General features: G+C 42.0%; 1 long non-coding RNA gene across 1 annotated transcript; it reads right to left on the bottom strand.

The window, feature by feature from the left end:
• Positions 1–3,047: 3,047 nt before the first annotated feature.
• LOC132886738 (uncharacterized) lies at positions 3,048–10,264 on the bottom strand. Its single transcript, XR_009654722.1, has 3 exons — positions 9,834–10,264; positions 7,839–7,979; positions 3,048–3,405 (listed from the first exon to the last, which is right to left on the bottom strand). It is a non-coding gene; the product is annotated as an uncharacterized LOC132886738 (long non-coding RNA).
• Between the last annotated feature and the right edge of the window lie 3,920 nt (positions 10,265–14,184).

Raw genomic sequence — 14,184 nt, 5'->3', positions numbered from 1 at the left:
GTATTTGATTGATTGATTGATTGATTGATTGATTGATTGATTGATTGATTGATTGATTGATTGATTGATTGATTTAAAAATCAAGAGGATTTTAAATGCCCTGTGATCAATCCCAGGATTTTCCCAGATATTTCAAGGACAAACTCCAGAGCCATTATGTTCCTAAACCAGTATTTGAAATGCTGGAGACTCTTTACAGTAACGGTCAGAGATACTAATTACAGGTAGCATCTACAATCAGGTCAGAATACAAAATGCTGAAACACCAAATAATATACGAATAAGCGGTTAATGTTTCCAAATAAATACCCACTGTATGCCTGTATGTAAATATCTAATATGTGACCCCATAAATTGTGACCAGCTATAACTTTAGTCTTTAACATGAAGGCAATAATATAACACTCTTGCAGTGTCACAGGCTGTACTTGAACGATTTCTCTTCGATGGCTGATTCTGATTTTAAACTTCCTCAAACTCGAACCAACTCCTTGTCTCAGAACAACTCTCTTTGAAACATCTGACTCTGCGCCTCTCCCTCCTCCTGTCCTGATGTATTGACCCAATCAGGGTTGAAAAGGTCACAGTTACCCTACATTTATCTGGCTGAGGAATCCTTTGATGCACTCATGGGCCGAACATCCTGTAGCTCTACCCATAAACACCCCAAGGGGGACAATAGAGCTGGGAGGTGGAGGGAGGCAGCCTGTGGCCTTTCCAGCCAGAGCACGCTCAGAGAGAGAGAGAGAGAGAAATGAGGGGAGGGGGAGGGAGAAGGGTTATGGTCGTTATTCCGTCTCTGATCTGCCAGGCTGACAATGGGAGGAGGGTTTGACACCTCGCTCTCCATAAAAGCAGGTATCTCCTTCCCAGTCCTGAGGCAGGGGGGAGGAGGAACAGAAATGGAAAGCCCCTAACAATTACTTTGTTGTCTCAGTACTTACTGTTAGAACCACAAGCACTCGTGAACAACTGCAAATCCTTTCTATCTCTCCACCTCTCCACCCCTCCCAGATTCACTGCTGACCACCTATTTGTTACCCTCTGGAAATCTACAGGATGAGCTGCCGCTGTGTTTTTTTTTTTTTTAATTGCAGCTTTCTTTTCGGGCGGCACGGTGGTGTAGTGGTTAGCGCTGTCGCCTCACAGCAAGAAGGTCCTGGGTTCGAGCCCCGTGGCTGGTGAGGGCCTTTCTGTGCAGAGTTTGCATGTTCTCCCCGTGTCTGCGTGGGTTTCCTCCGGGTGCTCCGGTTTCCCCCACAGTCCAAAGACATGCAGGTTAGGTTAACTGGTGACTCTAAATTGAGCGTAGGTGTGAATGTGAGTGTGAATGGTTGTCTGTGTCTATGTGTCAGCCCTGTGATGACCTGGCGACTTGTCCAGGGTGTACCCCGCCTTTCACCCGTAGTCAGCTGGGATAGGCTCCAGCTTGCCTGCGACCCTGTAGAACAGGATAAAGCGGCTAGAGATAATGAGATGAGATGAGCTTTCTTTTCAGTGTTCTGTAACTAGTTTCATGATGATAACCCTTGTGTACCTGATTATGGGTTCAGACTTGCAATATAAATGTCATCAAGTGCTGCAATCATTGACAGTCTGATAAATCAGATCTGTTTATGTGACGAGTTGGAATTTAGAAATCTAGATATTGAAAAATGTGAATTTACTACCTACGTGAGCAAAGGGTAAAGGAAAAATGTTATGTTTTGAAAGTAATTGAAAAGAATGCGATATGTTGCTCTTAGATGCTTTACTGAATCCGCTGCATTTAACATTTTTATCAAATCAGATCCAACTGCTGATATCTACGACATTGGCCCTAATATGATTTTGGTTCATTAAAAAAAAAAAAAAAAGGTTTCAACAGACCTGAGGAGCTGTTTCAGTCTTTCATGATGAATTGTAAAACTATTTTTTTCCATGTCCTCAGTCATAGGCTAAATGACCAAAATATATCAGGAAGCCAATGGAGATGGCAGTGTAAAGCCTTTAAGTGCATCTCTCTCTCTCTCTCTCTCTCTCTCTCTCTCTCCAAGAAAAGTCTGTACTGCTTCTCATTTTCAGTCGGTAAAGACAACAACGAGGTGGACAACATGGAGCAAACAGTAAGACAACTCTGACAAAGCAAATACACACCAATAGCAGATGATTGTACTATACTGAATAGTAGGTCAATAGAGCAACGTATATTTGTTTTAGCACTCATGAAGACTTTATTCTCATAAACCAAATGTGTAGAACGGGCACTTTCTGCTCTCCTTTATTCAAATGAATCTGCAGATTTTATATGATTTCCTCAAAAGGAAAACAGACATACGTTATTGTAAAGATCAAGCTAAACAACTGACAAACAAAAATCAACACATAAAAAGCAACGACGTCTACACATACAATCTCTAGGAACTTAAAATGGGCCGGATGGATGGTAAATTTACATTTACACATGTTTACAGATGTTTATATGTAAAAATGCACGTACTCTTTTATGCTTTTTTTTTAAGTAAAAATGTCTTCAAAAATAAACTGAAAAGTTTTTTAAATCTAATTAATTACTATACAGGAGTAAAACAATCGATAAAAATGATCAAATCATACTTTACCTTTTCATTTAAAGCTGTATGTGTTCTCTTTGGTAAACTTTTGGGCAGATTTTTAAGGAAATTGGATGTTAGGTTGTTCCAGGCTCCTTGGAAAACTTGATACAGTTCTTTGGTCTGTGCAGGTAAAATCCCAGACAGCCTTCATCATGTGGATACATAACCTCATCTGGTTCATGACTTAATAAAATACAAAAATGATCTGTAGCATTGGCATTTTTTAAAGAAGTACTTTAGACAACGCTCTTTTATTCTTAAACTGTATGCATAAAATAGTTATGTAAGACACATTTTCTATACAAATTACAATGTCTAAGATCATATTTATTGAAATTATTTCCTTTTGTTTAAATGTTTAAAAGTCTGTGCCCTGGAAGAATATTCGTTGTGGATACATTTGTTTACAAATCATAAGTAAAGTTGGAAAAGAAAAAAAAAAGTGTTATTTGAGATAGAATACCATTTATATTTTGTGTATGTGTAAATCTGCATGAATCAGACTTGTGTTGAGGTTCATACTGTGCAGCCTGATGTAGTGCTTGTAAAGCATCAGTTGTGCTTTTCTCAACTGAGTCTGTAAACTGCCAATTGATGCTGAGACACATATCTGTTTTATCCTTTGCTCTTTTCTTCAATAGTCGCATACTTCTCTTTCTGTGTCTCTTTGAAGCTCTTCTCTCATTGTATTTTAGGGGCTGTCTCCATTTGTTGCCCTCTGAAGTATCCAGACCTCATGTGGTGCAGCCCTGTGGCTTTACGACTGCTGCCACTGACCACTTGTTTATCTGGACCTTCAATCCCACTGATTCTAAAAAGAAAAGAAAAAAAAAGACTGGACTATCCGTCTCAAGTGAAGAAGAGCATACAGGTCTAGACAGTATAGATCCCTAATACACACACAACTATAAATATGGTGATGTTGACTATAATAGTAATAAACCCTGTGATGGATTGGCTTCCCATCCAGGGTGTAAATCCAACCTCATGGCTAGTGTTTCTGGGGTTAAACTTCTGGTCCACCACAGCCCGGAAAAACCGCATACATTTCACATGTGGTCATAAGGTTTCCAGATGTGATTTTGTGAATAATACAATATATGATCGATGTGAAAATCACGTGAAAGTAAATGTCAACATGTTATGTCCTGAATACATGAATAATGTGGGATAATGTGTGAAAAGTACGTTATCCCATTTCCAGAAAGGCTGGGATATTTTCCAAAATGCAATAAAAATGAAAGTCTGTGATTTGTCAATTCACATGAACTGACAAAAGTACAAAAAAAAAAAGAATTTCAATAGTTTAATTGATCAACTTAATTGCATTTTGCAAATATAAACGAAGTTAGAATTTGATGCCTGCAACATATTCAATAAAAGTTGGGACTGAAAAGTTTATAGGATATTCAAATAACACCATTTTGGAAGATTCCACAATAAGCAGATTAAATGCTGAGAGAAATGTACCCTTTTCCCCCTTGGATAATAATAGTATAAGTCCCAACAATGAAAACTTATCATTGAAACCCACATCGTAAATGTTGGGAACATTCAGAATTTGTCGAGTTTAAATTACTCACCGAGGGAATCCTGGTACCAACGTTGCCATTATTAGCTGGCTTTCACGTGATGCCATGAGTGTGAGTGGTTTTATCGGCGGTTTTTCCACTGACGTCCAAACAGTGTAGCTTCTGTCTGACTCTCTGCTAGATTACATTCATTTTGATGGAAACTTGCGACAGAACATGACGTAGAAAGAGAGACAAGTCATTAAATTACACTCTACAACTGTTATGGAGAAGAAGGGGGAGAGAAAAAAAGGAAAAGCACCCAGAAAACGATGTATCGCTACCGGGTGCAGCAACACAAATGCCGTGGAGGGAGTGGCCCTGTTCCTTTTCCCAAAAGATAATGGTAATCACTAATTAGTCAAGACTTTGCTACAATGAACTGCAAAGCATTTTGTTTCCAACATACAGTTGTGCTCATAAGTTTACATACCCTGGCAGAATTTTTGCTTTCTTGGCCTTTTTTCAGAGAATATGAATGATAGCACAAAAACTTTTTTCCCCACTCATGGTTAGTGGTTGGGTGAAGCCATTTATTGATAAACAACTGTGTTTTCTATTTTTAAATCATAATGACAACAAAAAACATCCAAATGACCCTGATCAAAAGTTTACATACCCCAGTTCTTAATACCGTGTATTGCCCCCTCTAACATCAATGACAGCCTGAAGTCTTTTGTGGTAGTTGTGGATGCGGCTCTTTATTTTCTCAGATGGTAAAGCTGCCCATTCTTCTTGGCAAAAAGCCTCCAGTTCCTGTAAATTCCTGGGCTGTCTTGCATGAACTGCGAGTTTGAGATCTTCCCAGAGTGGCTCGATGATATTGAGGTCAGGAGACTGAGATGGCCACTCCAGAACCTTCACTTTGTTCTGCTGTAGCCAATGACAGGTCGACTTGGCCTTGTGTTTTGGATCGTTGTCATGTTGGAACGTCCAAGTACGTCCCATGCGCAGCTTCCGGGCTGATGAGTGCAAATTTGCCTGCAGTATTTGCTGATAACGTGCTGCATCTTTCCATCAGCTTTGACCAAGTTTCCTGTGCCTTTGGAGCTCACACATCCCCAAAACATCAGCGATCCACCTCCGTGCTTTACAGTAGGAATGGTGTTCCTTTCATCATAGGCTTTGTTGACACCTCTCCAAATGTAATGTTTATGGTTGTGGCCAAAAAGTTCAATTTTGGTCTCATCACTCCAAATTACCTTGTTCCAGAAGTTTTGAGGCTTGTCTCTGTGCTGTTTGGCGTATTGTAGGCGAGATACTTTGTGGCATTTGCTTGGTTTTAACAGAGCCCCTGATTTTCCATTTGTTAATCACAGTTTGAACACTGCTGACTGGCATCATCAATTCCTTGGATATCTTTTTGTATCCCTTTCCTGTTTTATACAGTTCAACTACCTTTTCCCGTAGATCCGTTGACAATTCTTTTGCTTTCCCCATGACTCAGAATCCAGAAACGTCAGTGGTTGGATGAAAGATGCAAGAGTCTGTCTGGATCCCAGAAACTCACTCAGCTTTTATGCACACACACTGATTACAAGCAAACAGATCACAGGTGAGGATGTTACCTTTAGTAGCCATTCAAACCCATTTGTGTCAACTTCTGTGCATGTTATCAGGCCAAAATCACCAGGGTATGTGAACTTTTGATCAGGGTCATTTGGGTAGTTTCTGTTGTCATTATGATTTAAAAAGAGAAAACACAGTCGTTTGACAATAAATGGTTTCACCCAACCACTAAGCATGAGTGGAAAAGATGTTTTTGTGTTATCATTCATATCCTCTGAAAAATGGTCAAAGAATCATAAATTCTGCCAGGGTATGTAAACATATGAGCACAACTGTACATACATACTTCTAACTTGAGGAATGCATCTTCAACTTCCAGTCATCCTTAAGGCACGGAGGTGAGCTCATGCCAGGGCAAATAACTTCCCAAGGCACAGTTGTAGCAGGCCATGCCCATGCTGGTTTGCGAGGGCACGGGGAGAGGTATGTGCCTGCGAAATTTCGCCTCGCTGCGAGCTTCCCTCATAGAGTTATGAATTTTTAAAGTCCAGCCATAGCCGTGAACCATATAGAAACTCAAGGTGTGGAGTAGAGCTCGCGCCGGGGCAAATAATATCCCAAGCCGCGGTCCTACCGGGTTGTGCTTGTGCTGATTCGTGGGGAATTGTGTAGCAGGAGATACCTGCAAAATTTGGCTTTGCTGGGACCTTCAGTGGCCGAGTTATGAGCATTTAAAGGCCAGTTGAAGCAGTGGATCAAATCAAAACTTAAGGTTCATGATTGTTACTATCACTGACCCCACTCTCATCGGACAATTCTGGCTCAAATCGGTACGGTTCGATACCTCTCTCTTCTTCCCTATTGCTGACCACTTCTTCTTCAGTCAGTACGGTGTCATCAACTTGAACTGATAAAAAACTACTAAAACTTGAATTTTCTCCCTCACTAAATTCCTGCTTGCTTTGGTTGCTCATGTTGTTGTTCGTAGCTGACATACACTCCTGACGTCACGTGGCTCCTGTCTGCTACTTCCGGTTGCTTGGCAGGTGGTTCTAAAAGGGCTAAATTTACTCGGCTTTTGTCTGCGAATATATCCGCTACTGTGCGGTTTAGAGAATAGTTGACTCTGTCCAGGGATTCAATAAACCTTGCTGAATTTAACTGCTATTCTGTTTTAGTGCAAAAAAAACGCATTTCTCTGGGCCTTTAATTGGTAACACGATTGGGTATAAAAGGAGCAGCACCAAAGGCTGAGTCTTTGCAATGCCAAGCCTCATTCTGCACGAGCTACAACAGCATGGCTTCATAGACACAGAGTGCGTGTGCTTGACTGGCCTGCTGACAGTCCAGATCTGTCTCTTATTGAGAATGTATGTGGCATCATGAAGAGGAGAATCAGACACTGGTGACCACAGACTGTTGAGCATCTGAAGTCTTTATCAAGCAAGAATAGACAAACATTCCAATTGCAAAACTACAACAATTAGTATTGTCAGATTAAAAAGTGTTTGTGGCAGCGGGGGAGTGGCCAAGCATTGGTTTGTGAATGGAGGGTGGGGCCAGGGAAGGTGAGTGGCAAAGTCAATACACCTGTTGTCGAATAATATTGTGTGTGCATGTTTGTTACAGTGACGGTGCAGGATAGAAAAGGAGGGAGAGAGTGAAGAGAGAGGATCTCTCCTGACCAGAACACACACGTGTGTGTGTGTGTGTGTGTGTGCGCACGCGCATATGTCTGTGTGTACGTGAGCAGCAAAAGAGTGAGTAAAGCTGAAAAACAACAAAGTATAAGAAATAAAGTTGTGTGTGAACATCATCTCCCTCCTGCCGTACTTCAGTACTCCACCCACATCAGGGGCTTACTACAGTGTGGAAGGTGATGTAATACAATGGTATTACTGCCTCTGTCCCAACTTTTTGAGTGTGTTGTAGGCATCAGATTCTGACTTTGTTTATATTTACAAAATACAATTAAGATGGTCAATAAAACTATCACAGATTTTTGTTTTTATTGTATTTTGGAAAATAACCCAACTTTTCTGGAAATGGGGTTAGTAAATTATTAATGTGAGAAAATCACATCTGGAAAAATCCACCTTATTTGTAATGACATAATTGTAATGACATAATAATGAATGAATGAATGAATTGTGTGAAACTTCACCTGTGGGGGTGTCGTGGCTCAGGTGGCTGGGGCGCCATGCCGTGAATCCGGGGACCCGGGTTCGGTTCCGACCTGAGGTTATTTCCTGATCCCTCCCTGTCCCTCTCTCCCACTCATTTCCTGTCCTGTCTCTGCACTGTCCTATCCAATAAAGGTGAAAAAAGCCCAAAAAAAATCTTTAAAAAAAAGAAAATTCACCTGTGTATATATATATATACTCAGCAAAAATAAAAACTTGACACTCATTATTTTTCAAATAGTGTTTAGAAACTTTTCTTGAAAGAGTTCTTGTTGTGATTATGGTTAAATGCATTGTCAAGGGCATTACGTCACACATTCATTCTACTGGTCGGGCCTACGTAACACGTGCGAGAGCACTGCACGCTAAAATCACGTTTCCACGTGACACAAGTGACGTGACCTATTGATACACGTGCAATTGATCTCACGGTAGCAGAGTAGAGTGTCATCTCAGAAAAACAAGGTTTTATGGTTAATTATTCGTTAATTTGCAATGCCACGACTGTCAAACATTCAGCGTGAACGTGCCATTGGCATGCTGAATACGGGAACATCCGTCACTGACGTTGCGAGGGTTATGGGATGCAGTCGACAGACCATCCATAATCTCCAGACACGTCTCCATCAAACTGGCACCGCAGCCGACCGCCCCCGTCCTGGTCGACCACGTGTGACGTCACACGCAGAAGACCGACAGATTGTCTTACGTCATTTGCGTAATCAGTTTGTCACTGCCACATCCACTGGGAATAAATTGTTTGGAGGTCGAGTGACTGCCCAAACCATTCGAAATCGCCTGCGCTCTGCTCTGCATTAAGTTGTGACTCACAGTTTTTGATCATGGACATTGTCGTCGCATTTCTGGTGGAACCGATTCCATGACAAACATGATCTGTATACTATACAGTGTTGGGCACATTACTTTCAAAAAGTAATTAGTTATAGTTACTAGTTACTTTTCCCAAAAAGTAACTGAATTAGTAACGGAGTTACTTTGTCATAAAAGTAACTAATTACCAGGGAAAGTAATTATTCCGTTACATTTTGTTCCCCCCCCCCAAAAAAAAAAAAAATCAAATTCAATTAGTGTAATCATAATAAAAGTGAATGTTAAATGTGTTTAATGACTGAAATGGACACTTAACAGAACCAATTAGTAACATTGTCTACACTATATTAATATTTTTGTGGGACAATGTGAGAGAAGACATCTATCAAATGTAATATATTTTTGCAGTTATTAAAATTATGTTACTAATTACTGGCCACTGACGAGGACAAACGCTTTGTTCCTCGACATAATGTGCATTGCACGTAAACACTCTTGCCTTTTATTTCAAGTAATGAAAAGTAATGGCTGTATTTCCAGTGTGAAAGCGCAGTGCTGGCTGACCACTCGCCATCGCTGGGTCTTCCGATTGAAAGAGCGCGCAGTAGTGCAGTAGGCGTGGCCTACCTACATATGTTGTCCAAATCTACTCTGATTGGCTTACTGTGTCGTTGTCTCGTGTCTCCCCGCCCCACACTAAAGCAGAGGAAAGAAAGGCTGAACGAGCAGCGTGCCAGATGAGAACAGCTTTAATAAAGTAACGCATAGTATTTTATTGTAAGTAACGGGAACGGCGTTATAACGATTTAAAAAGTAATTAGTTAGATTACTCGTTACTAAAAAAAGTAACGCCGTTAGTAACGCCGTTTATTCTAACGCCGTTATTCCCATCACTGATACTATAGCATCTTTAATGAAAAGATAATTGAATACAATCGTTATTTCAAACCTATTTTCCAAAATGTTCAAATTATTGACTTTGAAACGAGTGTAAAGTTTTTATTTTTGTTGAGTTTATATAGAGTACAAAACATGTGAGGTGTCTAAAACCCATGGGTAAATTTGACCTGTGAATCAGGTGATGTGACAGTCATGTGACTTTATTGAATAATAATAATAATAATAATAATAATAATAATAATAACCTTGCCCAGGATGGAGTCCACCAGGGGGTGAGGTATTGTTTTTGGTGGGGTTTCTTTGTATGTTTGTTTCTTTGTTTTTTTGTTAACGACATTACGGGAAAATGGCTGGACCAATCTTCATGAAACTTTCAGGATAGATGAGCATTGGTCTCAAATAGAACCTCCAACATTCAGTGGCGGCTCCAGAGATTTTTCCTTAGGGTGGCAAAGGAGGGGCATAGGTTCCAGGAGGGGGGCATAGGTTGTCGATGCAGCAGTTTATGCAAATCGTAGAAATCATTTTTACTTACGCTCAAGAAAGACTCACAGTCAAGTCATCTTGTCAAATATGTATTGAGCTATTGTACCATCAAGGAAAACGGATTCAACCATCTAAACCATCTTTTCTGAAAGTATATTCTCAAGCAATGAATGGAACTATTCTGCCCTAGCGATGTATCAAAAAATAGACAGATAGCGAATGGTTTAGATTGTGGATCTTTACTGGACTTCAAACTTATACAGATGTGTTCATCCTTGATTTCCGTAAAACTAAAAGAAACAAATTAAGTATATCACTAAACTGAATAGCACACAGGTGAAAACGCAAGCTAGGCTGACCTGCTAGTAATGCTAATACACAACACAGAAGTTGTTTACTTTCTAAAGCCTATCACTTTACAAAACTATTAGCTTTCATTTCGTTGCCTAGCATACACAGAAAGTAAAACATAACTTGCAGGTATAGCTACTACCGGAACCTAGCGAGACAGCACTCCATACATCCAACCAATGACTGTATAGCCTACTGCATCCAACAAAAAACTAACGTTTTAGAAAAACTAATGTCTCCGATTGTCAACAGTATAGGTAGGGCATAATGCCAGCCTTGACAAAATGTTAGTTACACATTGATTAGCGAGCTACTGCTAGTGTAATCTCTGCAAACTAAGGTCAGGACAGATCATGGGACAGATCATGGGACAGATAGCTAAGTAAAGCTTCTATGCTAGCGAAGCAAGACTAGTCTAGTTGCTGACCGACCAATATAAAAAATATTGAAAATAAAGATAGTTGAGCTAAAAGAATAATTGAGTACCAAAATGCATTTAACATAGAAAGGACAAGACTGTGTTCTATCAGGTGAAAACAATTTGACCAAACTCTTTGCTCCAGCACGTTGCCTCATCAGAAGTCGAGCATTCAGAAGAATCATAACAGAAGAACGTTTCTCTCTGGGTGAAACCATTTCAAAATTCCGGGGATGGGGTGGGGTGTGAAATAACGTAAATAACGGTAGGTAGAGATGAGATGAGGGCTTAGTATCTCTGTTGATAGATAATTGAATTTCAAAAATGTGTTTTAATAAATAATTCTTTTTAAAATAGGGGGGCAACTGTGGTGGCAAGACATATTTTTACAGTGGCAACTGCCACCTTTTGCCACCCCTTAAAACCGCGCCTGCCAACATTTTGAGGGTCATTCGGTCAAGGTCAGCAAAAAGGTCAAAATCGTTTTTGTTGTGGCTACTGCCTCATATAGAGGCTGTAGCCACTACGTCATCATGCTGTAAGAATGCAAGAGTGTAACAATCGCACACTGTGCATGCGCATACACGTGCTCCGATTAAAATGGCCGGTGAGTGTATACAATTCGGTTCACCATTCGAAATAAATGAACTAGACTAAAGAAATCACTTTCAGACATGTTTATGCTTATTACAGAGGGAACGTGCGTTCCACTGAGCTCTAGCGCCGGGCCATTTCCGGGAAATAAGAGTTTCGGTCATGACGACAATGTGTGTATATCAGCCTCGGTTCGGAGGTTTCAGTTTCAAAAACTGTAAGCGGTAAGAGTAGAAGAATATAAAGTATAGACACTTGGTATATTTTACTCCTGTGATTGACACATACACAAAAAAACCCCACAAGTTCATCAAAAGACCTCCTTGAAGCAGGCCGTGTTGGTGAGGTAATACGGCTTACCTCATAGAGTAAATATATATGCTATATTTACTGTATGGACATGGTATCAGAAAACAATTTTATTTATAAGCAGTAGCCATTCTGTGGGGGGTGCTTCGGGAGTATGGGGTTCGGGGCTCTTTGCTAAGGGCTGTCCGGTCCCTGTACGAACGGAGCAGGAGTCTGGTTCGCATTGCCGGCAGTAAGTCAGACCTGTTCCCAGTGCATGTTGGACTCCGGCAGGGCTGCCCTTTGTCACCGGTTCTGTTCATAATTTTTATGGACAGAATTTCTAGGTGCAGCCAGGAGCCGGAAGGAATCCTGTTTGGGAACCACAGGATTTCATCTCTGCTTTTTGCGGATGATGTTGTCCTGTTGGCTTCTTCAAGCCAGGACCTTCAGCATGCACTGGGGCGGTTTGCAGTCGAGTGTGAAGCGGCTGGGATGAGAATCGGCACCTCCAAGTCCGAGGCCATGGTTCTCGACCGGAAAAGGGTGGCTTGCCCTCTCCAGGTTGGTGGAGAAGTCCTACCTCAAGTGGAGGAGTTTAAGTATCTCGGGATCTTGTTCACGAGTGAGAGAAGGATAGAGCGTGAGATCGACAGGCGGATCGGTGCAGCCTCCACAGTGATGCGGTCGCTTTACCGGTCCGTCGTGGTGAAGAAGTAGCTGATCCAAAAGGCGAAGCTCTCGATTTACCGGTCGATCTACGTTCCGACTCTCACCTATGGTCATGAGCTTTGGGTAATGACCGAAATAACAAACTCACGTATACAAGCGGCCGAAATGAGTTTCCTTCGCAGGGTGGCTGGGCGCTCCCTTAGAGATAGGGTGAGAAGCACAGTCACTCGGGAGGAGCTCGGAGTAGAGCCGCTACTCCTCCACATCAAGAGGAACCAGCTGAGGTGGCTCGGGCATCTCTTTCGGATGCCTCCTGGACACCTCCCTGGGGAGGTGTTCCAGGTATGTCCCCCTGGGAGGAGGCCCCGGGGAAGACCCAGGACACGCTGGAGGGACTATGTCTCTCAGCTGGCCTGGGAATGCCTCGGTGTTCTTCCCGAGGAGCTGGCCGAGGTGTCTGGGGAAAGGGAAGTTTGGGCTTCCATGCTGAGACTGCTGCCTCTGCGACCCGGCCCCGGATAAAGCGGATGAAGACGAGATGAGACGAGCAGTAGCCACATGTACCCATAGGGTACCTATTTTTTCATGATATCTTCCTTCATATTTATCATAAGTGCTACCAGGCAAGGTTTGTTTTGCCTGGCAAGACTTCTTCTTCTCTCTTCTTCTTCTTCTTTTTCTACTTCTTCTTAAAACAATAACAATAAATAATATTTAATTACAGTTCTCTGGTGTCCTTTATCCCACTATCCCTTGCCAGGTAGGCCACTGATACAATGACTAACTCCATCCATCCATCCATCCATCCATTTCTCCATCCATCCATCCTGTTCTCTATCTGTCCATCCTTTTCTCCATCTGTCCATCCATCCATCTTGTTCTCATCCATCCATGCATCCATCCACCCTGTTCTCCATCTATCCATTGATCCATCCATCCATCATGTGCTCCATCATGTGCTCCATCCATCCATCCATCCTGTTCTCCATCCATCCATCCATTGATCCATCCATCCATTGATCCATCATCCATCCTGTTTTCCATCTGTCCATTGATCCATCCATCCATCCTGTGCTCCATCCGTCCATTCATCCATCCATCCATCCATCCTGTTCTCCATCCATCCATCCAGTTCTCCATCTGTCCATCCATCCATCCATCCTGTTCTCCACCCGTCCATCCATCATCCATCCTGTTCTCCATCTGTCCATTGATCCATCCATCCTGTGTTCCATCTGTCCATTGATCTATCATCCATCCCGTTCTCCATCTGTCCATTGAGCCATCCATCCATCCTGTGCTCAATCCATCCATCCTGTTCTCCATCCATCCATCCATCCATCCATCCATCCATTCTGTTTTCCATCCCTTAATCCTGTTCTCCATCTGTCCATCGATCCATCCATCCATCCTGTTCTCCATCCATCCATCCATCCATCCATCCATCCATCCATCCATCCATCCTGTTCTCCATCCGTCCATCGATCGATCCATCCATCCATCCATCCATCCTGTTCTCCATCCATCCATCCAGTTCTCCATCTGTCCATCCATCCATCCATCCTGTTCTCCACCCGTCCATCCATCATCCATCCTGTTCTCCATCTGTCCATTGATCCATCCATCCTGTGTTCCATCTGTCCATTGATCTATCATCCATCCCGTTCTCCATCTGTCCATTGAGCCATCCATCCATCCTGTGCTCAATCCATCCATCCTGTTCTCCATCCATCCATCCATCCATCCATCCATCCATCCATTCTGTTTTCCATCCCTTAATCCTGTTC

This window comes from Neoarius graeffei, chromosome 5 (genome assembly GCF_027579695.1).
Source record: "Neoarius graeffei isolate fNeoGra1 chromosome 5, fNeoGra1.pri, whole genome shotgun sequence".
Lineage (NCBI taxonomy): Eukaryota > Metazoa > Chordata > Actinopteri > Siluriformes > Ariidae > Neoarius > Neoarius graeffei.
Note: the sequence above shows the minus strand (reverse complement) of the source record. Positions and strands in the feature narration are given on the sequence as shown.